Here is a 25,988-nt window from a genome sequence, read left to right on the forward strand (position 1 = left end):
AAGGAACGATGTCTTTCTCCAGAGGGATTTTATGCTGAATTACTCTTTTATCATATGTTTTCATATCGCTATAATCCCAGGCAAACACATCAACAAATTGCCTCATTAAATTGCAGTATTCAACACTTTTATCAGCAGACAAATGAGTGGAAAAATTCGCATACTTAGGCTGACCTAGACTTCCTATATTATGCTTATAGACTGCAGATTGGTCTTCTTTCTAGGAAGCTTTGTAAGGCACATCATTTTGATCAAACAATCTTTCAAGAGGAATTAGACCCTTAAGAATATGATTACTAGGAAGCTGGACAATGTTGTCTTTACCAATTTTATTTCTAACTGGGATTGGGGGATTTCTAACAAGACTTCATTTTCTTGGTCAATTTTCATTTCAGAGAACTCATCAATGACTTGGAGGAACCTATTTAACTCATCATCTTCATTAAAAACTTTCCAATGGTGGACATTATCAGGCAAGGAAGGTCTGTATTTCATTTGCACTTCATAAACTAGTCTGGGAAGCATGGGAGGTATAAATAGACTGGCAGACACAACAAGGGAATCAACAAGCTAATTTTGGGCTCTAGGAATATATGAAAAATAGAAATAATCGAAAGAGTCCTTGATTCTCCATACCTCATATTTGTATGCTTTCAACCTTGGGTGCTTTGCTTGAAATGTTTTATTTACTTGCTAAATAATCAAATCAGCATCTCCAAACACCTTCAAATTCTTGATTCCCCTATCTTTTTCTGCATTAAGGCCCAATAGCAGAGCTTCATATTCTGCTAGGTTGTTTGTGACTTGAAAAACCAGCTTAAAATACAGTTGAATGCTTTCTTGTTGTGGAGATACTAGCACCACCCCTGCTCCTATAGTCTCCCTGGTACATGCTCCATCAAAGAACATCTCCCAAACCTGACTTCCTTGCTTTTCTTCGACCTGAACTGTTGGTTTCTTGATCTGCATTGAGGCCTTATGAGACTCTTCTATTTGGAGAATACAAGCTCCAAAATTAGTGTCCACTGCATAAATGGGATGATTTGTAGGATTCTTCTCATCACTAATGATGTATGCCAACTGTGCTTCTCTATATAATCTCTTGCTTTCTCCTCCAAAAACTGGGACAGTGGCATAAGAAAGATCATTCTGTAATGTCCCACCTTGTCTCTTAATCCACCCTCTAGACAACAAAATGCCAAACTTAGGAGGGACATCTTCTACCACAATATCCATCATCATGCTCTTCATGGGCAGCTGAGTTAAGGTAATGGACAGATGTTTGATCAATCCAAGGAACTTCACTTTCCTTGAATAAAAAGAGAATAAATCATGATAGGGTCTAGTGATATCAAGGCCTAACTCTTCCATGACATCTTTAGGCATTAAATTGTGGATGGCCCTTGTGTCTAATAGGCAATTGTGGAGGATTTTGTCATGAATGGTCAATGAGACATAAAAATATGGGGAATTATTATCAGCAGGTTCAATCATAGGGCTGAGCACAATGGCAGGCTTGTCATCTTGCAAATTAACAGAGTCAGTCAGTAGAGGTTTGTTTGGTTTCTAGCTCAAGGGCTTCAAGGATAGGCTTCCTAAATATTTCACTCTTCACCAACTCAACCATGTTCACCCATGTGTGGGAGAATATCAAAAATATATGCCTAAATTCACTGGCACATAGGGAGTAATAGAAAAAGAACACCTTGAAGCTTTTTACAGTTATGCTGATAATCTAGATATAAGTGAGAATGATGTGTGGATGAGAGTTTTTGTCCAGAGCCTTGATGGAGAGGCTAGGAAGTGGTTTAGAGAATTACCCCAGAGATCAATAACAGATATTGAAGCATTAGATGATGCTTTTTTGAAGCAATGGGGAGATGAAAAAGACTTTCTGTATTATCATACTGAGTTTGGTAATCTGAAGAGGGAAAATGGTGAATCTTTGCCTGATTTTAATAAAATATTCAATCGAACGTATCGTAAGATACCAGCTGAGGTAAATCCTACTCATACCTCTGCCAAAATCACTTATGCCAATGCCTTTGACTCTGATTCTGCATGTTATTGAGAGAATGTAGATGTGCCACTCTAGCTGATATGCAAGATGCAGCGCTGGGGGTGGAATCCAATATTATGGCAGCAGAAAAGTTAAAAAATCAAGCTGATAGAAGGAGGCAGAGAGGTCAGGCTTCTACCTCCTCTAGTTCATCTTCAGAGCCAAAATTGGACAAAATGACTAAGATGATAGAGTCATTGGTTGCTGAAATTTCTAAGCTGAAAGTTGAATAGAATTCAGGGAAAACAAGGCAGTAGAATACATTTTCTCCAAGAAACCCCAATCCATTCAAAAGAGCAAATGGGCAGTTACAAATAGTGCAGAGGAGTGAAGAAGCAAAGGAAGAACTTAAAGTAAAAGCTCCTTTCCAAAATGTAGTCATGGAGGAAGAACAATTTGAAGAAGATGAAGATGAAATTCACTGCATGGAAGATAAAGGTAGTGCTGCATTTTTGACATTGGCTGAGTATGAACAATCATTGCTGCAGGAACAACACAATCAAGAATGGGACAGAGGAGATGTTCTACAAACTAGTGAACAACATAAGAGATATAACCTGAGATCCAATGTAAAGAATGTCAAAGAAAACCCTGCCCAAAGGGCTGCTGTCCAAGCAGAATCACTCAAGGGTGAACACCTCCAGACTACAAGGTTTTTAACCACCAATTACTCACAGTTTAAATAAAATGTGATGATGGAGAAGACTGACCACACCAACAGATGCACAGGACCCTGTGATGGCCGGCTGCAACCAATTAAAAGGTCTGTAAATCTATTTTCTAATACATAGACAGGATGACAGCTCTCTGGCATTAAAATAACATAAACCTGCAAACAAATTCAATGATACATGCTAAATACTAACAGAGAGGCGGGATGACAGCCCCTCTAATGCTAAACATTAACATCACATGAATAACTATAAAACAGGCACAGCCTGGAACAAGAAGAAGAAGTGGACAATGAGCAATTAACAACAAAAGAAGCTTGCATTAGCTGAAAATGAAGACCAGACGCTGCAGGTATCACAGTGGTTACAATCTCCAGAAGTTGAACCTTATAGCAAAATAACACTCATCAACCCCATTACATCTTGATTTTTGGTATATATAGAGTTTGTTCACAAAAATCTCTGCTAGCCTATGTGTGGAGGGGTCATAACTGACCACCAACCGCATTTACAATTAGATATGGGTTTTGGATACAATCTGCTGGCTTTAATGAACAAAATTGATCTTTTCTGATATTCTGTTGTACTTCTTGATCAGGTGAAGGGAAGTACGAAGACATTCCATAACTGATAAATGCCTGGAATTGCTCGAGGCGCGTCCTTTTCTTCTCGGCCATATTTCCTATTGAATGAGGTAGTTGAAGATTCAATATGTTGGGTCTCTATAATACTAGTGATTACCCCATTACTATTGTAGTTATACCCCTTATTTATATTGTTGTGCCCCTATTACCCCCATGTTGTTATTTCTGTGCCCCATAGAACTCCTCTATTGTTATTTTTGTGGCTTTATATTATTATTGTTAGGTCGACTGGATTATATTGTGACTCCTTAGAATCCTATATATAGAAAGGAGGTTTTGTCATTTGTATCATCCAAGAATTGTTCATTTATGTAATGTAAAGGAGGTTGCCCCCTTGAAGAGGCTGAATTCTAAGGCGTTGGTCTATCTTTTCTATCTTTTCTTGAGCTTGTTTCATAACATTTGGTATCAGAGCTTTGGATTCTAGGGTTTCACTGCTCCAAACAGGTCATCGTGGAATTTTTGCTATAACTTTTTTTATGTGAAGTTTCAGACGTCACAAAAAAATCCCAGTTGAGAAGAAATCGCGCTGAACATTGGGTCCGAATTTCAGAGCTCTTCGCGCGACATTTGCGGAGATATGATCTAAGGAAGTTGGTCCTTTTGCAGAATCCTGAATTACATTCAAAACATGTGACCTAGGGAAAATCGTCATAACTTTCTCTCTGAGGATTGGAGTGAAATTTTGTAAGATGGTACAGAAAGAGGACGGACTGTAGTTGCTTGTATGCATGTTTCAGATCTAGAGGTTGAAACAGTTACTCGTGGCATGTCATACAAGTTCGCTCTACTGAATTAGTCTAGAAGCAAGTCACTATGGGAGATTTCACATAAATCTTCCTTGGAGAATCCAATTTGGGTCAGACTTGTGGAATTGGAAAGAGGACGTAGAAGGCTACTATAGGTCACAATTTCAGAACTAGATGATCCTAAATTATAGAGATACATCAGATTCAATATCAGGCTTCTACAAAGTGAAAAAAGGTGTGTAGTTTTTTTTAAATTTTTTCCTAAGCTTGGTTTAACGGAATTCAAAGGGCATAGTAAAGCATTATTATCGGTAACTGATTACCCGAGGAAAGAAAAGGAAAACACCTAGTAAGGAACCTAAAAGCTCTAGCATGACTCATGAAGAAGAGGAAGAAATGCTACATGATATATCAAAATTACAAGAACAAGTGCAACAAATGTCACGCTCACAAAAGCTAACAGAAGCTAAGATAAATGGCGTGGAATCTAAGATAAATGGCGTGGAATCGAAGATAAATGGCGTGGAATCTAAGATAAAGGGCATGGAAGCTAAAATATATGATTCAAAGACAGATTTGAAGACAGACATGGTAGATTTGAAGACAGATTTGAAGACAGACATGGCATATTTGAAGACAGATTTGACAAATTTTCTACAAGAAATACTTACTAATGGTGAAAAGGTTGTAAAGGAAACTCATGATGTGAACAAAAGTAATGTTAATCATGATACCATAGACTCTAATGTTGGATCGAAGACCCACCATATTCCAAAAATCGATATGAGGAAGTTTGATGGCAAGGATCCCGCCACATGGATATTACAGATGGAGCAGTTCTTCGATCTCAATAATGTGCAAAACACACAAAAGGTACGTATGGAAACTATATATTTGGAACCAAATCAATTTGTATGGTATCAATGGCTTTGCTCTCGTAAACAATTTATCACTTGGGCAATTTTTACGGAAGAATTGATAGCACATTATGAAGATACAAAAAGAAACACTTTTTTTAGCCAATTGATAAGTCTCAAACAAAAGGGTTCAGTAATGGAGAAAATTGAGGAGTTCCAAAAATTGAACATTAGGGTAAAAGATATTCCAGAGGAGCATAGGATTGATGTGTTCATAGGGTCTTTAAAGGATAATATCCAACATGATGTTCGCCTTTGGGAACCTGATTCATTAGAGAAGGCATTCAGGTTAGCAAGAAAAATGGAAAGCAAAATTATGGCAACCAGGAAGCATACCACTCACAACTATAAAGACGGAAGTGTTGTTGCCCCTAGTCTTCCACAACCTATAAGGTTGACACCACAACAATTGGAAGAAAAAAGAGCAAAAGGGTTTTGTTACAGTTGTGATAGAAAATACACTAAAGGTCATAAGTGTGCTGAGAAGAAATTATTCTACATAGATTGTGAAGAGGAAGAAGAAAAGGAGCAAGAAAGGTCAAAAGAAGAAGATATACTCCAGGAACAAAGCCTAGATGAAGAACAAATAAATCCGACCATATCTTGTAATGCATTGGCAGAAATTACCACTCCTCAAACCATCAAGATAGAAGGAAAAATCAAGAAGAAAAAGGTAATAGTGTTGATTGATTCAGGAAGCACCCACAATTTTATTCATTGTAGGGTAGCAAAAGAATTGAATTGCTTCCTATATCCAGCACCAGAGTGTCAAGTGATGATTGCAAATGGAGGAACAATAAATTTCTTTGGAAGGTGCCATAATATCAAGCTATCCATGGGAGAATATGTATTGACTAGCCCAATGCTTTCCATTCCAATGGGAGGTGTTGATGTTGTACTAGGAGTCCAATGGCTACAATCCTTGGGTACAATAGCTTTTAATTTTCAAGAACTTTTCATCAAATTTTCTACAGAAGGAAAGGAATTTGAATTAAGGGGTATTGCAGGGAAACTAGGAAAGATAATCAGCTCTAATGGTATGACAAAGCTTCTAAAAAAGGAGCAAAGAGGTGTAATTGCACAATTATGTTCGCTAGATGTTTCCACATCGGAATCATCTATTTCTCCAGATCTCCAAAAAGTCCTGGACAATCATTCCAAGTTATTTGAGACTCCCAAAGGTCTCCCACCTATGCGTGATCATGATCATGCTATTCATCTGATTCCAAGAAGTTTTCATCCAAACATCAGGCCATACAGATATCCCTATGTCCAAAAAAGTGAAATTGAACGTATATGCTAGAGGCTGGTATAATTCAACCAAGTCAAAGTTCTTTCTCTGCTCCAGTAGTATTGGTGCACAAGAAGGATGGATCATGGCGCATGTGTCCGGATTATAGGGAGCTCAACAAGCTCACTATTAAAGATAAGTTCCCCATTCCTGTCATTGATGAATTACTGGATGAATTGCATGGATCAATTTACTTCACCAAGTTGGATCTTCGTTCAGGATATCATCAAATCAGAATGAAGATTGAAGACATTCTAAAAACGACATTTAGAACTCATGAGGGTCATTATGAATTTTTGGTCATGCCTTTTGGCCTTACCAATGCACCTTCAACATTTCAAGGTTTGATGAATTCAATTTTCAAACCATTCCTTAGAAAATTTGTGTTAGTATTTTTTGATGATATACTAATCTACAGCAAGTCTTGGAAGGATCATGTTGAACATGTTGAAAGGGTGCTACAACTATTGGAGGAGAAACAATTATATGCAAAAAGATCCAAATGTTTCTTTGGAGTCCAGGAGGTGGAATATTTGGGTCATATTGTATCTCATGAAGGAGTTAAGGTAGACCCTAGCAAAATTAAAGCCATTAAGGAATGGAAAATCCCCACATCCATAAAGCATCTGCGAGGATTTCTTGGGTTGACAGGGTATTATCGCAAGTTTGTTAAGAATTATGGGAGAATAGCAGCACCTCTAACAACATTATTGAAGAAAGATGCATTTTCATGGACTCCGGAAGCAACAAAGGCTTTTGAACATCTTAAAGAGGCAATGTGCCAAGCACCGGTCTTAGCTACACCGGACTTCACAAAAACCTTTATTGTGGAATGTGATGCTTCAGGAAATGGAATTGGTGTTGTTCTAATGCAAGATGAAAGACCCATTGCTTTTGAAAGTCGTCCAATCAAGGGAAAGTTTTTAAGCAAAGCTATTTATGAGAAGGAAATGTTGGCAATACTCCATGCACTTAAGAAATGGCGACCCTACCTAATGGGAAGACACTTCAAGGTAAAAACAAATCATGATAGCCTTAAATACTTTTTAGAACAAAGATTATCCTCTGAAGAGCAACAAAAGTGGGTCACAAAGATGTTGGGTTATGACTTTGAAATCATCTACAAAAAAGGGAAGCAAAATGTGGTGGCAGATGCACTCTCAAGAAAGGATGAGGATGTGGAAGCATTTTTGTGCGCCATTTCTATTATCCAACCAGATTGGATAAATGAAGCAAGGAAGGAATGGAAGAATGACGAAGAAGTGTGGGCACTTATTCAAAAGCTACAACAAGATTCCAGTACGTCTGATACATTTAGCTGGCAAAATGATTCGTTATGGTACAAAGATCGCTTATACCTCTGTAAGAATTCCCAGCTAAAACAAAAGATTCTTATGGAATTGCACACTTCTCCCTTAGGAGGGCACTCAGGATTTTTAAAAACTTACCACAGGGTTAAGAAGGAATTTTTTTGGGATGGCCTTAAATCAGATATTCAAAAGTTTGTGGCGGAATGTTTGGTTTGCCAACAAAATAAAGTTGAAACAATTAAGACACCGGGTCTATTACAACCTTTATCCATTCCAAGCCAACGTTGGGAGGAGGTTTCAATGGATTTTATCACAGGTTTACCCAAGTCTGAGGGAAAGAGTGTCATCATGGTGGTAGTTGACAGACTTACCAAGTATGCACACTTTTGTGCATTATCACATCCATTTAAAGCCAGTACAGTTTCTACTGCATTTATGGAAACAATTCAAAAGCTACATGGAAACCCAAAGATTATTGTAAGTGACAGAGATCCCATTTTCACTGGAAATTTTTGGACAGAATTATTTTCTTGTCTTGGTACTCAGTTAGCTCATAGCTCGTGTTATCATCCTCAATCTGATGGGAAAACTGAGATAGTAAACAAATGTTTGGAAGGATATCTTCGTTGCTTTGTATCTGATAAATAGACACAATGGGTCAAATGGTTGCCTCTGGCTGAATGGTGGTATAACACTTCCTTCCATACAGAAACAAAAATGACCCCATTTATGGCACTTTATGGGTATAAACCACCATCCATCACATCATATTTAAGATAAAATTCTAAGGTTCAGGCAGTGGAACATCACATCGAACATCAACAACAAGTCCTCCAACTCTTAAAGGATAACCTCGTGTTGGCACAAAATAGAATGAAACAACAGACATATCAACATTGCAGTGAAAGAAGTTTTGATGTAGGTGATTGGGTATTCCTACGGCTACAACCATATAAGCAAATGTCCCTAAAGCAAGCTAAGAAGGATAATAAATTATCACCAAAGTATTATGGTCCATACAAGGTGTTGCAAAAGATTGGTACTATGGCATACAAATTGGAGCTTCCTGCAGCTTCTCGATTGCACCCAGTTTTCCATGTTTCATGTTTAAAGAAGGTTATAGGCGACAAGCTCCCAGTTCAAACAATATTTCCAGAACTTGATGAGGAAGGAAAAATTATATTGGAACCGAAAGCAGTCACAGAAACAAGAACTCAACAGCTACGAAATCGATCAATTTCAGAGTATCTTATCAAGTGGAAGAACTTATCCACTGAAGATTCCACATGGGAGGATGAGAATTTTATGCAAAAGTATCCAGAACTACTCAAGCGTTGAGGACAACACTTTTTTGAAGGAGAGGGGCATGTTGGGTCCCTATAATACTAGTGATTACCCCATTACTATTGTAGTTATACCCCTTATTTATATTGTTGTGCCCCTATTACCCCCATGTTGTTATTTCTGTGCCCCATAGAACTCCTTTATTGTTATTTTTGTGGCTTTATATTATTATTGTTAGGTCGGCTGGATTATATTGTGACTCCTTAGACTCTTATATATAGAAAGGAGGTTTTGTCATTTGTATCATCCAAGAATTGTTCATTTATGTAATGTAAAGGAGGTTTCCCCCTCGAAGAGGCTGAATTCTAAGGCGTTGATCTATCTTTTCTATCTTTTCTTGAGCTAGTTTCATAACACAATACAAATAGTGCTGAGACCGACGGTGGACATGGACAGAATGGTGGAGGAATGGGAAAAGAAACATCAACCGTTGGATCACTTAGAGGAACGGCGGATATCAACTTACAGGATGTATCAGGAGAATATGTGGACGGAGAGACATGGGCCGTCAAATCATGGCTGGACAGATCCGACGGCGATTGGGCACGAGACAAGGGTGGAAGTTAATGGGCAGAAAAGGGCAGTTTTACTATTGGGTGGTATTCCTCGCACCGCCTATGGGAGGTGAGTGGTTTACGTACATGGGGAAGCGATGGAATGAAAATGTGATGCGTGTCTGATGGGCTGCAGGGAAACCACTTTCCCGGCTGCCTAACGGATGAATGGTTCACGGGAGCGGGGGTTGCGTATGGTGTTGGATCAAGCAATTGATCATCGGACGGTCATAGATTAATGCTCATGTTTGTTGGCTGATGTGATAGGTACAGGCGGGCCCGGGCTTTATTAAAGCTTAGGGTTTTGAATTTTATGATATGCGTAGGTTATAAAGGTTATCAAGGTTCAAGGGTTATGGGGGTTTATAATATTAAAACAAGAAAAGTGCCCAAAATCCTTTAAACAAGGTTTATGCGGTTTAATAGCATTATAAACAAAAAGTCGCCTGGGAGGTTAGAGGAACATGGGTTTAGGAAAGTTTTTATAGTGTTAAAACAACATATGCCCGGGAGTAGGTAAAAGGGTTTAAAGGGGTTTTGGAGGAAAAACAGAGAAAAAAAAGGTGGCAGGAGTTATAAGGATATAAAACAAATGAAGGGGAAAAGATTAAATGAACTACTGCTAACCCCTCCTTGCAGAAAACACCACGGTAGAGCTGTCCTTGACCCTAAAAAATGCTCAAACTTGTAGCAGAGCTAACATCTCCATCCTGATCTGCTACTTTGCATGCCTCAACCTCATGACATCTATATGCTCCACATATTCAAAAATGGTTGTGGAGGCTCGTTCCTGAGTTCTTTTTACCTTGCTTTGATACCGTGATGTAGTAGATTTCCAAGTTTGCACTTCGGCTATTAGGGCATGTTCACGGTCTTCAAACAGTTGTTTGACTGGGTCGGTTTGAGTAGCAGCAAAAGTTGTGGCTATCTAGTCCACCTGAGTCCTTACTTCAACTACTGTGGCTTGGGACTTTTTGGCCTGCCGCTTGTATTTCTTCACCCGCTTCTACAATTTATGTACTTGTTTTCTCAACTTCCTAACCTCTATCTTGAGCCGCATTGTTTCTCTGAATTGCAGCTGGTATTTTTGTTTGACAGGTAGTCTTCGTTGTTCACACAACTCCACCCATTCTTGCTTAACCAAAACCTCTTCAGCTTCTACAACTGGTTCAGCTAGAGGTAAATCCCTCGAGAAAGCTTCTGCTATGCTAACTACCGGGTTTCCTTCCATTTCCCATTCTTCCTCAATTATTTCTTGTTTTACGGCCTTCTCGTCTACCCTTACCACTGGCTCATTCGTCGGGACCGCTTCGCTTGGTCCCTCCTCTTCACCAACAATTGCTTCCTTTTTTTGTGTGATCACTACAACCAGTGGTGCCCTTGTGAGATGATCACCAGTTAATATTTCTACTAGAACCCCTCTAGGTTCCCTTGCCTCAGGGACATCTACCACTTCTTCCCTTTCGGGCTCCGAGATGTTTATCACCTGGGTAGCATATATCCCACCCGGTTGTTGCCTTTGTAATGTTTTAGGCTCCTTTTCTCCGAGCTATCCTTCAAAAGGGTCCTGTTGGGAGTCCACAGTCAACAATCCTCCAGCACCTCTTCTTCTAGTTGACTCATCAAATTTCAAAGCAGGAGGAACGACAATATCTTCTTTTGTGTGTTAGGGGGAAGGAGATACCCTTTCTCCTCTTGGGATAGAACAGAAAAAGGAAAATTGGCAGGGATCTTCATTTTGGCCTTCGATAATTCTGTTCTAGGTCGTGTCCTTTCTAGTCCAGTGTCTGGTCTCGAGGTTGACGCTGGTTCTTATGGCGCAGTGCCAGCCTCATGCCCTAATTCCCTTATAACTCCCTCCATAGTTTCCATCGTTCTCCCAACTCTAAGTTCTTCTCGTCCTGGTTCGCCCTCCTCCATTGGTTCTATGGTCAGGGTGGCCACGACCTCTTCTTCATTTGGACTGTCTTCCTCCACTGGTTCCACAGTGGTGGAAGGTTCTTGTGGGGTACCTATGGCCGCAATATCAACCCATTCTCCCGTCCTTGCTTGTTGTGGTACCTCTTCTATTGTTGTTATGTTGTCGATTTGCTCTACTAGCTCCACAATTGAGGCTGGTTCTTGTGGAACAGCCTTGGCTATGGTACTAGTAGGCCTTTCTATGCTGACTCCTCCATCTGCCATTAGTTCCATAGTTGCGGCTTGCTCTTGTGGAGCACCCTCCTCTTCAACTTCTTTGGATTCCATTTCCATCTCCTCTGGCTCCTCTTGGTCAACATAGTAATCTCCTTCTCCATATTCTTCCTCCATTGCTTCTGGTTCATCTTCTCTGGTGGCCATAGCAGCTGCTATCTCTTCCTCCGTGGAATCTCGAAATAGCTCCCATGGAATTGGAATCCATCTGATTGCATTCATCACCAGTAGCTGGACCAGCCCATGGTGGGTAATGACCGCCATCACCTGTCACGACCATTGAGCAGAATGTGCCATTAGCTGAAGACTCCTTAGTAGGAAATAAGGCACATTTAATGAGAAGGCCTCTGCTTGGGGGAATCAGAGGTGAGCTAATATCCAGAGATGATATTTAAACACAGTGGAGTATCTCCCCTCACAAGTTATATACTTTATTACAAAATCTGCTACCTCACCTCATGGATGCGGTAACAAGTTTTAGTCATATCCTCACCCCTTTTGTGCAATGCTTTCTCCTACCTGCAAAAAGGCTTCAGGAAACTAAGGAAGGGAAGTTCTCCTTGAAAACCATCTCTATCCATTTTGAGGGAGCCCGCTAACTTCTATAATGGCTTCCTCCGTAACAGGGACTTCTATCCCGCGGACCCGAGAACTTTCTTCTTCCAGATTGAGTGCGAATTCCACCGCAATTGCCTTGTTGGACCCCCTCAACCTGTCAAAGTAGACATCCCAACCTACATTTTCAAAGACCTGCCATACTTCCCAACTGTTTCAAACTCTTGTTGTGTCTTCTGGCTCATGCCGCACAGACTATCCACCCATCGCTGTAGAGGCGGGATTAGCACGATGAATATAGTTAGCTAGTAGGGGAAAATGATAGGGACCCAAACCGTTGGTAACAGTAATAACATCATGGTCACCTCAGGAAAAAGGATGGTAATAGTATTGTACGTCTGAAGAAATCTCAGAGAATGATGGCAAGTTATGGCAGTATGGTTGGATGTTTTCAATGGTTCAATGCGACGTGTTGGGGAAGTGACCAATTGTACTTTTTGTGTACAAATACGAATTCCAAAGCATTAGGGTCATGATTATGAAATCTCTGTAATCATTAGATTTAGTTTAGTTTGAATCATGTGATATGAATGCATTTTTTTTGGTATGTCATCGTTTATTATGATGATACCCCTCCCCCCCCCCAACTTAATTACAACTGTCCACGACATGTATTGATGTCTTTTGGAATATTTTAATTAAATCCATAAAAGTTAGTGGAGACATACCTGGGGACCTACCTTGCGATGGAGTAACATCAAAATGACTTACGGAGTAACAAAAGTGACGGAGTATCAACAACACGGAGTAACAATAGTGACAGAGTATCAGCAACATGGAGTAACAAAATCGGTGGAGTAACAGCAACGACGGAGTAACAACAACAGTGGAGCAATAGCAACGGCAAAGTAACAACATCGAGGAGTAACAGTAGATGTGGAGTAACAACGGCTGCGGAGTAACAAGAACGGTTGAGTAACAACATTGGTGCAGTAACAACAGTGGCTAAGTAACAGAACTGGTGGAGTAATAGCAGCAGCTGAGTAGCAACACCAGTGGAGTGACATCAACGGTGGAGTAACAGCACTGGTGGAGTAACATTAGCGGCGGAGTAACAACAATGGCTAAGTGACAGCACTAGTGGAGTAGCAGCAGTGGCTGAGTAGTAGCGCCAGTGGAGTAACAACACTGGCAGAGTAACAGCTCCAGTGGAGTAACAACAATAGCTGAGTAATAGCGCCGAGTGTTACATTTCTCCTAGCTATATTCCTTTGTTATTTATGTAAAAATACAAACAAGTAAGTAATAAAATTTATTATTATTATTATTATTATTATTATTATTATTATTATTATTATTATTATAGAGCAGAGTGAGAGTTTCCTTTATAGCAACAACCATTAAATCGGATGAATTAGAAATATGTTTGGCAAAGGAATCTCTAGAGGTTGGACAATGGTATAGCTTTAGACAGTGTCCATTTACTAAGAACGAAGTATGATTCCCATCTATTGTAACTAGTCTAACTGTTCCATTGTCAAACACTGCATCCAACTCATATGGTCCCATTCAATGAGTGCGAAGCTTGCCTTTGAAATCCTTAAACTGAAACTCGTAAAGTAATTACCAATCCCCTACGTGAAACACCTTGCTCTTGATAAATTTATCATGCCATTTCATTATCCACTATTGAACAACAGTAGTTTTCTAGATAGCTACCAATTAAATATCACCCAACTCATTCAGCTATTCCAGTCGGTATTTCTGTGCTTCTGATAAGTCTAGGCCTACTTCTAAAGCCATTCTGACCATGCTGATCTCAAATTATACTGGAAACAAGGGGGATTTCCCATAGACTAACTCAAATGGAGAAAAATTGGTTGTGTTCCACCATGTTGTTCTATATGCCCATAAAGCTTCTGGAAGTTTCTATGCCCAGTCCCAGCGATGACTTGCTATAGTTTTTGTCAAGATATTTTCCAACATTTTGTTTGTAGTTTCTACCTGTCCATTCGCCTAGGGATGGTAAGGGGTTGTCACTCTATGTTTAACCCCATATTTCTTCATGAGCTTCCCTATCATGTGATATGTAAACTGCGCTCCTCCATCTAACACAATTTCCCTTGGAGTACCATATCAAGAAAATATTTCTTCAAAAATAAAGTCAACCACTACTTGCTCCATTATTCATGCAACTTCTCTGGCTTCCACCCATATAGTCACATAATTAGTGCAGACCAAGATGTGATATTTCTGATGAGAAGGTGGATTGAAAGGTCCAACAAAATCAATGGCCCATTTCTCGAAAGGTTTGAGGACTATCTGGGGCTGTAGAGGCATTTCATCTGCTTTCCTAGGTTGTCCCATCCATTGGCAACTATCACATCTATGGACATAATCCTGAGCATCATGAAAGATGGAAGGCCAGTAGTATCCCATCTGTAGCACTTTGTGGCCCGTTCTCTTATCAATAAATGTCCTCCACAGGGTCCGTCGTGGGCAGATTTTAATATATCATAGATGTTATCCTCTGCCACACAATGCCGAATCTGTTGATCAACCCATTAATGAAAGAGATACCTTGCCATCCATGAATATCAGGTACTATGATCAATAATCTTCCTCTGATCCTTCTATGATAAATGATGAGGCACCTTCCCTGTAGCAAGATAGTTAGCAATATCTACATACCACAAAGTGTTAGCAGAAACTGAAAAAAGATCATCTGGAAAATTATCTTCAATGGGTGTATTCTTACCATCATTTTCTATCCTAGATAGGAAATTAGCAACCACATTGTCCTTCCCTGGTTTATCTACTATAGTAATATCAAATTCTTGTAGTAGAAAAAGCCACCTTGTAATGCAACCAGGGGTAACATGTTTATTCATTAAATACCCAATATTTGCATGATCAGTATGTACAAAGGTAGGATACCTGGTAATGTAATGCCAGAATTTTTTGATGGCGTAGATGATAGCAAGGAACTCTTTTTTAGTCACTGTGTAATTTAATTCAGCAGGGGCCAAATTCTTACTAACATAGTAAACTGCATATTGTACCCTATCCTCTTGTTGTCCCAATACTACACCAACTACTGTCTAGGAAGCATCCGTGTGAATATGGAATGGTAATACCCAGTCTGGCCCACTAAGGATCGGAGCGCTACAGACCAATCCCTTGATTTTCGTGAAGGCTGCATCACAGTCATCTGTCCACACAAAATCTACATCTTTTGTCAACAATTGAAAAAATGGATGTGCTACTTTAGAAAAATTTCTATAAAGTGCATGTAATAACCAGAACAACCAATAAAGCCTATGTACTTGCATGGGTGTTTTGGGTGTCGGAAAGTGCATAATTACCTTTATTTTAGCCGGTTCCATCCGGATTCCTTCAGCCGAGAGAAAATGTCCCAAAACAATTCCTTCCTCCATCATCATATGGCATTTTACCGTACTTAAGGAGACATGCACCTGTATGCATTTTTCAAGAACTTTCTCTAAATTTCTCAAACCTTCTACAAATGAATCCCCGTGTGGAGTAAAGTCGTCCATGTAAATTTCAACACTATCGTCCACCAAATCAGAGAATATGCCAAAAATTTCCCTCTGGAACGTTGCAGGTGCATTACATAATCCAAAAGGAAGGACCTGGTATGTGAATGTTCCCCAGGGGCATGTGAAAGTAGTTTTGTCCTAAGCTTCAGGAGCTATCTGGATCTAGTTATACCCACTAAATCCGTCTAGGAAGGAGAAAAACTTTTTGCCAGCCAATGTGTCTAGAACATGGTCAATAAATGGTAAAGGAAAATGGTCTTTTTGCATTGCCTTGTTTAATTCTCTATAATCCACACATATTCGCAATTTACCATTTTTCTTAGGGACCATTACTAATGGAGAAACCTATTGGCTGTCCGAAATGGGGTAAATAAAACCTACGTCCAGTAATTTCTTAAGTTCTTCTTTAACAACATTTTTCAATGTAGGGTTCATCCTTCTCTGAGGCTGTCTTATAGGATGGCAATCTTCCTTAATATATATATGGTGGGTACATAAATTATTAGGAATTTCCTTCATGTCTAAGTAATCCCAGGTGAAGGCTTATTTATGTTTCTGAAGGACATCTAAAAGTTGTTTCTTTTTGGATTATGATAGGTCTGGGTTAATGTTTAGGGTCTTTCCTAGTTCTAATTCCACTGGGATACTCCCATGGGGTGCAACTACAGGTGGCTCCTTAGTTCCCTCTATTATTTCAATAGTTTCCTGTGTTTCATAGCTTAAGATGGATTCTAGGATTTGTTGATTTGGTTCTGAAATAGAGCAAGGATCATCCATAAAGGAGGTGATTACATCATCCTCTGATTCCATTTTTAACTGGAGGGCCTGTCCAATAGTAAGGACTGGTCTTAATTCCTCATTTTTCGATTCAGGTTCCTTCTTGGATAAGATTTTCTTGCTACCTGTTAGTTTTGTGGATGGGTTTGGTTCTGTAGGTGGGTATAACACTAAATTCTTAGTGTTGTGCCCATTTGAAATGACCATGTGCCCTGAATGGCACCCAATGTAAGCATCTGCAGTAGCCAACCATGGCCTACCTAAAATCAAGGGATGGTCGCCGACCGAAGATTGCATGTGTAATACTAGGAAATCTATGGGATAGTGCCATGAATCCACCAAAATTGTTACATCTTCTAACTTTCCTACTGGTTTTACTGTAGATCGATCTACCAGTTCTAACACTGTAGGTGTGTGCTTCAAGTTACGAAGACCTAATGTATGCATAGTTTCAGTGGTGATAACATTGATGGTAGCACCTAGATCTACCAGCACATTCGGAATTTCTAACCCATTAATTTGGATTGTCAGGATTAGGTTCCTTAGATCTCCATACTTTACAGGCATTGACTTTCCCATCATAAAATCTTACAATTTTCCCATGACATGAATAGTAAGGGGCTCTTTGGATTTCTTTGTAGGCTTCTTAGAACAATATTCCCTAAGAGTCTTTGCATATATTGGTACATCCTTCATAGCTTGTAACAGGGGAATTTTAACAAATAAGTTCTATAATTCACCTAATAAGTCGAATTCAGCCTGAGGGCTTGATTTACTCAAAGTCAGTCTTTCTAGATAGGGTGGTTTAGCTTGATGTTGTTTTGTAGGAGGCGCCTGATTTCTACCAATTTGTTTTGGTTCCTTGTTAATTAATTTTGATTCTTTACCCTCACTATCAAGTTGTTCAATGATAACTGGTGGAGGTTGAGCATCGACTGTCCGCCCTAATTGTAAATTCATTTCATATAATTATGCGGTGGAAATGTTATACAAAGGTAGGTTGAGAGTGTCGGCTTGATGAACTCCCTTATTATTAGGATTCAGGTTAGGTTGAATGGGAAGTTGGGGATGAACATTGACTACCAGGAGGCACATTAGAGGGCAGTTGGAGTTGCTGCTGTGGCATCGGCTGAGGAAACTGCCCAAGAGAAGATCCTCGCCAAGTTGGAGCCCATGGGGAGCTCGAACCAGCTTGAGGGCTCCACTGCTGCCAAGGTGGAAACTGGTATTGTGGCCACATGGGTGGATAGGGCATGGACTGAGGATTCATATTGAAATTACTGAAATATTGAGATGGGTCCAAGTACATACCTTGATTTCCCATTGGTGGTTGAGGCTGCCATGACCTTTTAGACCCCATGAGGTACAGCTGCTCCATGTCTTCTCCTATCCCTTGAAACACTGCTTTTAGGCCTAGCAAGGAGGGGCATGAGCTTGTTGCATGATTTAATTCAGAAATTGCACATTCCTCTATGGAGTTCAATGGACAGTCCCTCTCTGGATGCTTCTTTCTACACTTTGGGCAAAATATTTCCATGGTCCTGTTCAATTCCAGCTGCTTCTATTTCACTTGTAGCATGTCCATCTGTGCTGACAGAGTACTCAGGATATCCATTCTCAAGTTGTCTAACAGGTTTCCAATTTCTGCCTTCATAACACCCCCGCTAGATACCCTTGCTGAGCGAATCCCTTGTCTGTTTCTTACGAGTCCCCTCGAGCACTGGATGCATAGTTCACAGATAATCTCAAAGCTTTCCTTCGATATATCTCCCTTTCCCACGATGTTCAACAATTCCAAAGAGTCCTTATGAAAATCCTGGAGGAGGATAATTTTCAAAATATCCTTATCCAGGTCGGAGTGACTTGACCTTTGTAATGTGTACTTAAATCGTTCCACACAGTCTTCCAAGCTCTCATCTTCTTTTTGTGTGAACTTAAAAAGTTCCTCCTTGATGTTTGGGGATTTGCAGTAATCATGGTATTTTTCCAGAAAAATTGTTCACATCTCATCCCATGTGGAAATAAAACTTCCTCCAAGGCCCATAAACCATCGCAGAGCTGTCCCTTTTAGTGTGGCAGGGAAAATTTTTAACTTCTGGGTGTCCGTCATGTAGTCATACACCCGACACACTATGTCAAACTCGAAAAAAAACCTGTCGAGGTCTTCTGAAATAAGCCCATGAAAGCTTGGTAAGGTTGCTAATGGAATGGGCTTCATGGGCACGCCAGCTCCCAGATCTTCGATCAGAAAATCGATGGTGGAGGTTGTAGGTGCCATAAGTATCCTCCAATAACCACTGGCTATTTCAACAGGCTCTGTGTACAATTGCCGAGGGTTCCTTACCACTCAGGTTCGAGTTCCTTTGAGGGCACTTCCCTGGTCCCTTGGTGATGCAAGTACCCCTATGTTTCCTTCTCCTGCATCCTGATGACTTGATCCCTCGGCTATGACCTCCTTTCCCTTGTTGGAGTGGCCTGACCCTATCGATGTTCTGCTTGCAACCTCTTCCCTTCCTATTACCAGCGTAGGGTTCCCCTGGTCAAGTATACTGCTGGAAGGGGATGCTGTGTCGAATCACCCAAGAATGTTGTAGACAACACTGGTTGATCTACCGATTGTCCCTTGGATTTTACCATCCGCAAACCTGGTCTCATGGTTGCGCGAGAGGATACTTCTGATTCATCTTTTGCTATAATTTGCTGGATGTGAGTATTTCTCCCCAAGTCCGGTCCTCCCTTCTTTGGGGCTCTTCCTCTGCCCCTCTTATTTGGTTCTCTGTTCATACAAATAATGATATTACATAAGGTCTTGGTGTAGACTTACAATGCTCTAGTCTTGAATTAAGGTGTCAAAAGACCATTCCTTCCCGAGGATGAAAGAGCTTACGAAAAGAGAGACAAATAACAGAAAAGAATAGGAATCTAAGGTTCAGGACCAGGAGCAGGGCATCAAAGGACTCCTCCCTCCCTAGGACATGAAATAGAAACAAAAACACACCTCCAAGAAGACCTAATACTTCTATATTTGAAGTAGGGTGTCAAAAGACTCCTCCCTCCCCAGGGTAAAAGCTAGGGTTTCCCGAAATTAAAACACAAAGGGGTTTAAAAAAAATAATCTAACTCACGGCTTACAGCAGGGCACCAAAATAGTCCTCCTTCCCTAAGACAAGAGATCAGCCCTATGAAAACAAGAAAGCAAATAAAAACAAGCAAAAATAAACACCTACGCTCAGGACCTGGAGCGGAGTGAGAAAACCCGTTCTCTCCCTAGGACGAGAGATTGACCCTCTGGTTGGTCCAGATCGTGTCTTGCACCTTGTTAGACTCTCCGACAATGGCGCCAAAATGTTGGAGTCCAGGTATGAACAATCTATTCACCCTTTTTCCTACATTAATCTATCAATTTGAGTGCATATCCTTTTCAAGGCAACATGCAAAGTATATGCAGGGGCAAGGTTACCATCCGTCACCGACCAAGGGTTCATGATTAATACTCAAAGAATTATTGTAAACTAAAATTAACTATAGTACCCAGGAAAAGCAATTACAAGAAATAACAATTTGCAACAAAAACCATGAAATGATAAATGAGACACAACAAGAACTACGCAACACTTTATCAGAAGAGCAGGCCTAGTTCTCTGATCAGAGCTGCTTTAATCATAGCAACGGGTGGAGCAACAAAAGGAGTGATATATTATTAACTAGGAGAAAACTATTACAATATCGATGGGGTGTCCCCCTTTCACAAGAATAACTTGTCTTTTATACAAATCTAAGGAGAACAACATCCTTCCCCAAAACTAGGTAACGATATACCCAGAAATATACATCGTTTCAGAACAGAACCAGCACTGGATGAACAAGATCAAAGAATGGTTCAGGGACACCTGCGATTCCAGCTACATGACTTCCTTATGGCTGGTTGTTGCTATGAATTGTGGATCTGTTGCGGGATGCTAAAAGATCGGTACCTGTTCTCTGGGACCTGTGGTCAAACATGTGCTTTAGTGTTGTGGATAGGAAAAACCCTGCAACTTTACTTCATTAATAAAATATTCCAATAGACAGGAAAGGGGTATTTACCTTGCGGATTTAGCATAGTAAACACAGATGAATAAGTGCAAAAAGGAAAAAAAGAGGGATGGAAAGATAGCCCGATTTGGTGCCCAACAATTATCTTAGACTTGATTTTGGAAAGTTCTTGGAAATTCTGGGTAGTGGCCTATAGGCTAGCCCTAAAATTCAAACACTAAATCTATGGTCATAGGCATAGAACTAAGTATTTTAAGTTGTATTCACACAAAGGATGGCTTGTGTGTGTGGTTGGAGCCTTCCAGCCACATGGAAGGTTTGGTATGCATGTTGTTGGGTTGTAAGGTTAGGAAAAAATATGGCTCCATTCTAGGAAAATATGATCAATGGATGTTGTCTGAAATCTAAGTGGTTAAGTGTTCTTAGAGGTTATAATAAATTTTAAAGATAGTAGGCCCCACTTCCATAACTGAAACTTGGTTTTTGGGTCATGCATAGTAACTCTCACCTCAATTTTACCCTGAAGAGCTCGTAAAAGCAAGTAAATGTGGGGTGGGGTGTTAAAACCTACAACCATTAGCCATACCAAGATAGCATTTGGAAGAAGTTTCAATTTATTTTATTACATGTTTTCCCAAATCAGAAGGAAATGTTATCATTTTGGTGGTGGTAGATCGAGTGAAAAACTACACTCATTTTTGCTTTATTTCTCATTATTACCCACCAAAAGTGGGTTCCCCCATAGAATAATTTTTTCTCCCTTCATGTCTTCCAATCAGCAGCCAATATCCTATAACAACCACTAATAGTTGATGATGATGCATTTTTCGTATCTTTTCCACCTGCAATATTCATATGTTTCCTCACCCATTTCATAAAAGCACATGTTGGAAGGTGGGCTTCTGATCAAAAGGTAATTTATTCATTTTTTTTATTGGGTGCTTATGCTTGTTTGTATTTTGGGAATTTGGCATGGATTATGGGTTAACCTAGAAGAAATAGGGTTTTAATCATCATCTTGTTTCCTCACCTTAAATGGACGGCTTATCCTTCATCCTAGTGCAATGGGACCTCCCCTAATGGCCCAATGGGTATAGGATGGTGATCTGAACTTAAACAAGAATGCAACAAAATACAGATATAACCAAAAATACAAAAGTGCAATAGAAATAACACTTCATTTCATTAATATCAAAGAACTAAAATATTCTTACAAACATAATGGAAATAAACTAGCTCGAGCAATGGTAGCTGAACTCTGAGAAGAGATGTGGCAGGGACATGCCTTTGAACTGTGTTACAATGAGGCTCAAAGGTCTACTTATTATTGAGACACAATGTAAAACCATAAACATCAAAAAACCTAACCCTAAGAGATGAAGCGCCAAAAATATGGGCCTTGTTTTGGTAAATTGGTACATCAACTTCTCGGGTTCGTAACTTTGGCATACGATCTCCATTTTGATGCACACAATACCTTGTTATAAAGGCCTATCCTAGGAATAAAAATGTTGGCTGAAAACATCAAATAAAAACCCAAGTTTACCCCTTTTCCAAAAAAATGTCATTTACGTCCTCAAAATGGCTATGAAAGTTCAAGACCGAAAAACCACCAAAAATAGTAAATTGTGCTATAATTAAGGAAACTAGAAAAATGAAAGAAAAAATGGTGGGTGTCCAAGTGGAATAGGTGGGTGGCCACCAATATCCACCTAGATCATTCCTCCCCCATTAGGAAGCAATGATCCCCATTGCATTGAGTGCCTCCATGAGATGGGGAACATTCTATTGAACTTGGTCCTTGGTGGGCCACTTCCCTTGGTGCAGAAGTTAGCCAACTTTGACAACCCGATATAGTTAGATCTTCTATTGGTGAGTATTATTGATATGTGTGTCCATGCTTCAATGAGTTTTGGGCTGTTCCATGCAGTTAGGGTTTAACTTTGTTGGTGTGAGATGTTCTGCAATGTCAGATGTGTCTAGTAATGGTCGAAAATATGATCGAAGGCGGTCCACATTGAACACTTGGTGCTGGCCAAGGAACGGTGGAATAATAAGCTTGAAATAACTGTCCCCTACAACCTTATTGATGGTGTACGACCCATATCACAGTGGTTGAAGCTTACGATAGGGCCCAACGAGGCGCTCCTTCTGCAAATGTAGCCAAACTTTTTTTGCCCACCTGGAACTTGTGTGACACCTGATGTTGATCATGTCATTGCTTGTACTTAGCATTGGATTTCTCCAATTTGTCATGGACCTACTGGAAGATGCACTCAATGAAGTTGTTAGCCCTGTCAACTTTAGACTGGACATGGGCTGAAGGTTCCTGAGTAAATGCAAATGGTATGGCCACATCAATGGGACATAGTGGTTGGAATCCTAACCTCACTTGAAAGGGGTTGTGGTCAGTTGAGCATGGAGACATTTTTTGTAGCTGTGATGAACATGGGGGAGGCTTTCACTCCATTTGCATGAATGATTCGAGTTGTACATGCAAAAAATGTGTATGATCATTCTGTTGACAACCTCTGCTTTTCCATCAGTTTGGGGTTGGAAATTCATGGCTTTAGTGAGCTTGGTATCTAGCATCGACCAGAGACTTGACCAAAATGTACCTAGGAACCTACTATCCCAATTTGAGATAATGGAATGTGGGATCCCAAAATCTACCCATACTCGTTCAAAGAAGAGCTTAGCAGTGGATTTTGTTGTGATAATCTTCTTGCAGGTTGCTAGAATGGCCATCTTAGAGAATCTTTTGATGACCATGAAAACGCAATCATTGCCACGCTTAGTATAAGGGAGGCCTGACATGTAATTGATGGAGATGGATTCCCAAGTTCAACTAGGAGTAGGAAGAGGAGTATATAGGCCTTGATTTTTGATGGTCGGCTTGGAAATGGTACTGGAAGTGCAGGATATGATGCAGGAGCTCTAAAACATTGTCCCCTACAACCTTGGTGATGGTGTACGACCCATATCAGAGCAGTCGAAGCTTATGGTGGGGCCTAGCAAGGCACTCCTTCTGTAATTATAGCCAAAATTTGTCACCCACCTAGAACTTGTGTGGCACCCGATGTTGATCATGTCGCTACTTGTACTTAGCATTGGATTTGTCCAATATGTCATGGACCTAGTGGAATATGCACTCAATAATGTTGTTATCCCTAGTAGCTTTAGACTGGACATGGGCCGAAGCTACTTGAGTATATGCAAATGGTATGGCCACATCAATGGGACCTAGTGGGTGGAATCCTAACCTCACCTGAAAGGCGTTGTGGCCAATTGAGCTATGGAGACCTTTGTTGTAGCTATGGTGGACATAGGGGAGGATTTCGTTCCATGTGTGTTGATGATTTGAGTTGTACATGCGCAAAATGTGTACAATCATCCTGTTGACGACCTTTGTTTTGCCATTAGTCTGGGGTTGGAAATTTGTTGCCTTAGTGAGCTTGTTATCTAGCATAAACCAAAGACTTGACTTGAGATAATGAAAATGTTGGACCCCGAAATGTACCCATACTCATTCAAAGAAGATCTTAGAAGTGGCTTCTGTTGTGATAATATTCTTACAGACTGTTAGAATGGCCATGTTAGAGAAACTTTTTATGACCATGAAAACACAGTCGTTTCCATTCCTAGTAGAAGGGAGGCCTGACATGTAATTGATGGAGATAGATTCCCAAGGTCAACTAGGAGTAGACAGAGGAGTATATAGGCATTGATCCTTGATTCAGCTTGGAAATGGCACTGGAAATGTAGGATCTAATGTACTTCCCAACATCCTCTCAATGGTTTAGCCAATAAAAATACTTCTGCAACACTGCCACTATTTTCTCTACTCTGAAGTATCCAACGACCTGACTATATTGCGTCTCCCAAATCATCTTGGCACGCTCACTTGAAGGAACACAAAGGCGTCCTAGGTGACATAACAATGTATCTTGGAGGTGAAAATTTGGAACTTTCTTTCCTTCCAAGAGCACCTGGTATGTGTTGCCGAATTATGGATCCACCCTAAATTCTCGTTCCCACAAGAGTCGAGCATAGTGGTTAGCACCATAAGTAGTGGTCAAATGAGGTAGTCTAAAACATTATCGGTGATTTCCTTCTTGTACTTAATGTTCAAATGGAACTATTGTAGGTATGTGGACCATTTCTGATGATGATCGTTCTGCAACTTCATTTGTGTTTGTATGAACTGCAAAGGTCGATGGTATGTGTGGATGGTTGTATCCTTCCTCAGAATGTAATTCTTCCATTGTCGATAGGGTTTCATTATGGAATACATCTCTTTGTCATAAGTGGGATATTTTTATATTGTTTCTGAAAGTGTCTCACTATGATATGCCATTGGATTCCCCTACTAAGTAAGAACTCCACCACTATCACAGTCATAGGAATCTGTCTCAATCTCAAATGGTTGTTGCAAGTATAGTAATGTGAGCACTAGTGTAGAGAAGAAGTGATTCTTCAACTCAGAAAATGCATTCTGTTGGGATTTAGACCCAAAGAATTTTTCTTTTTCTCTGCCCTCGGTGACTTGACTGAGAATCCAAGTGATATGAGAGAACCCCAATATGAACTTGTAGTAGAAATTAGCAAGACACAGAAACTTGTGGACCTCCATTAAAGTGGTTGGTGTTGGCCAATCCCTAATGACTTGTATCTTGGTTGGGTCCACATGAACACCCCCATCATCAATGATGTACCCCATATATTGAACTTGGGTCATAAAAAAAGCGCATTTCTCCAAATTGGCACACAACTTGTGTTGTCGCGAAGTTTGGAGGACCTAACGAATATGGCATGGTTTCTCTTCCCAACTCTAGCTGAAGATATCCAAATACACCACCATGAATGAGTTGGTGAAGGGCTACAAGATGTCATCCATAAGCCTCATGGAGGTTATGAGGGAATTTGTTAACCTGAAAGGCATGACCATTCATTCAAAAATGTCCTCCTTGGATTTGAAGGAAGTCTTCCACACATCAGAGGGTGTGATTGGTACCTAGTGATACCCAAACTTCAAGTCAATATTGTCAAAATATTTGGCCCCCTTGAGCTACTCTAGAAGGGCATCAATTCATGGGATTGGATACCTATTCTCGATAGCGATATTTTTCAACGCTCGATAATCAATACAAAGTCTCCAGGTCCCATCCTTCTTATGTACCAACATGATCAAGCTGCTACACGGTGATGAACTTGGTCAGATGTGTCTTTTCTACAACAACTCCTAAATCTGCCTCTTGATTTAATCATTCTTTAGAATAGAGAATTGATAGATTGGTCCATTTGGAAATGATGCACCTGAGGTCAGATC

This window comes from Pinus tabuliformis, chromosome 5_2 (genome assembly GCF_031772625.1).
Source record: "Pinus tabuliformis cultivar Carrire ecotype Pingquan chromosome 5_2, CPIR1, whole genome shotgun sequence".
NCBI classification, from domain to species: domain Eukaryota; kingdom Viridiplantae; phylum Streptophyta; class Pinopsida; order Pinales; family Pinaceae; genus Pinus; species Pinus tabuliformis.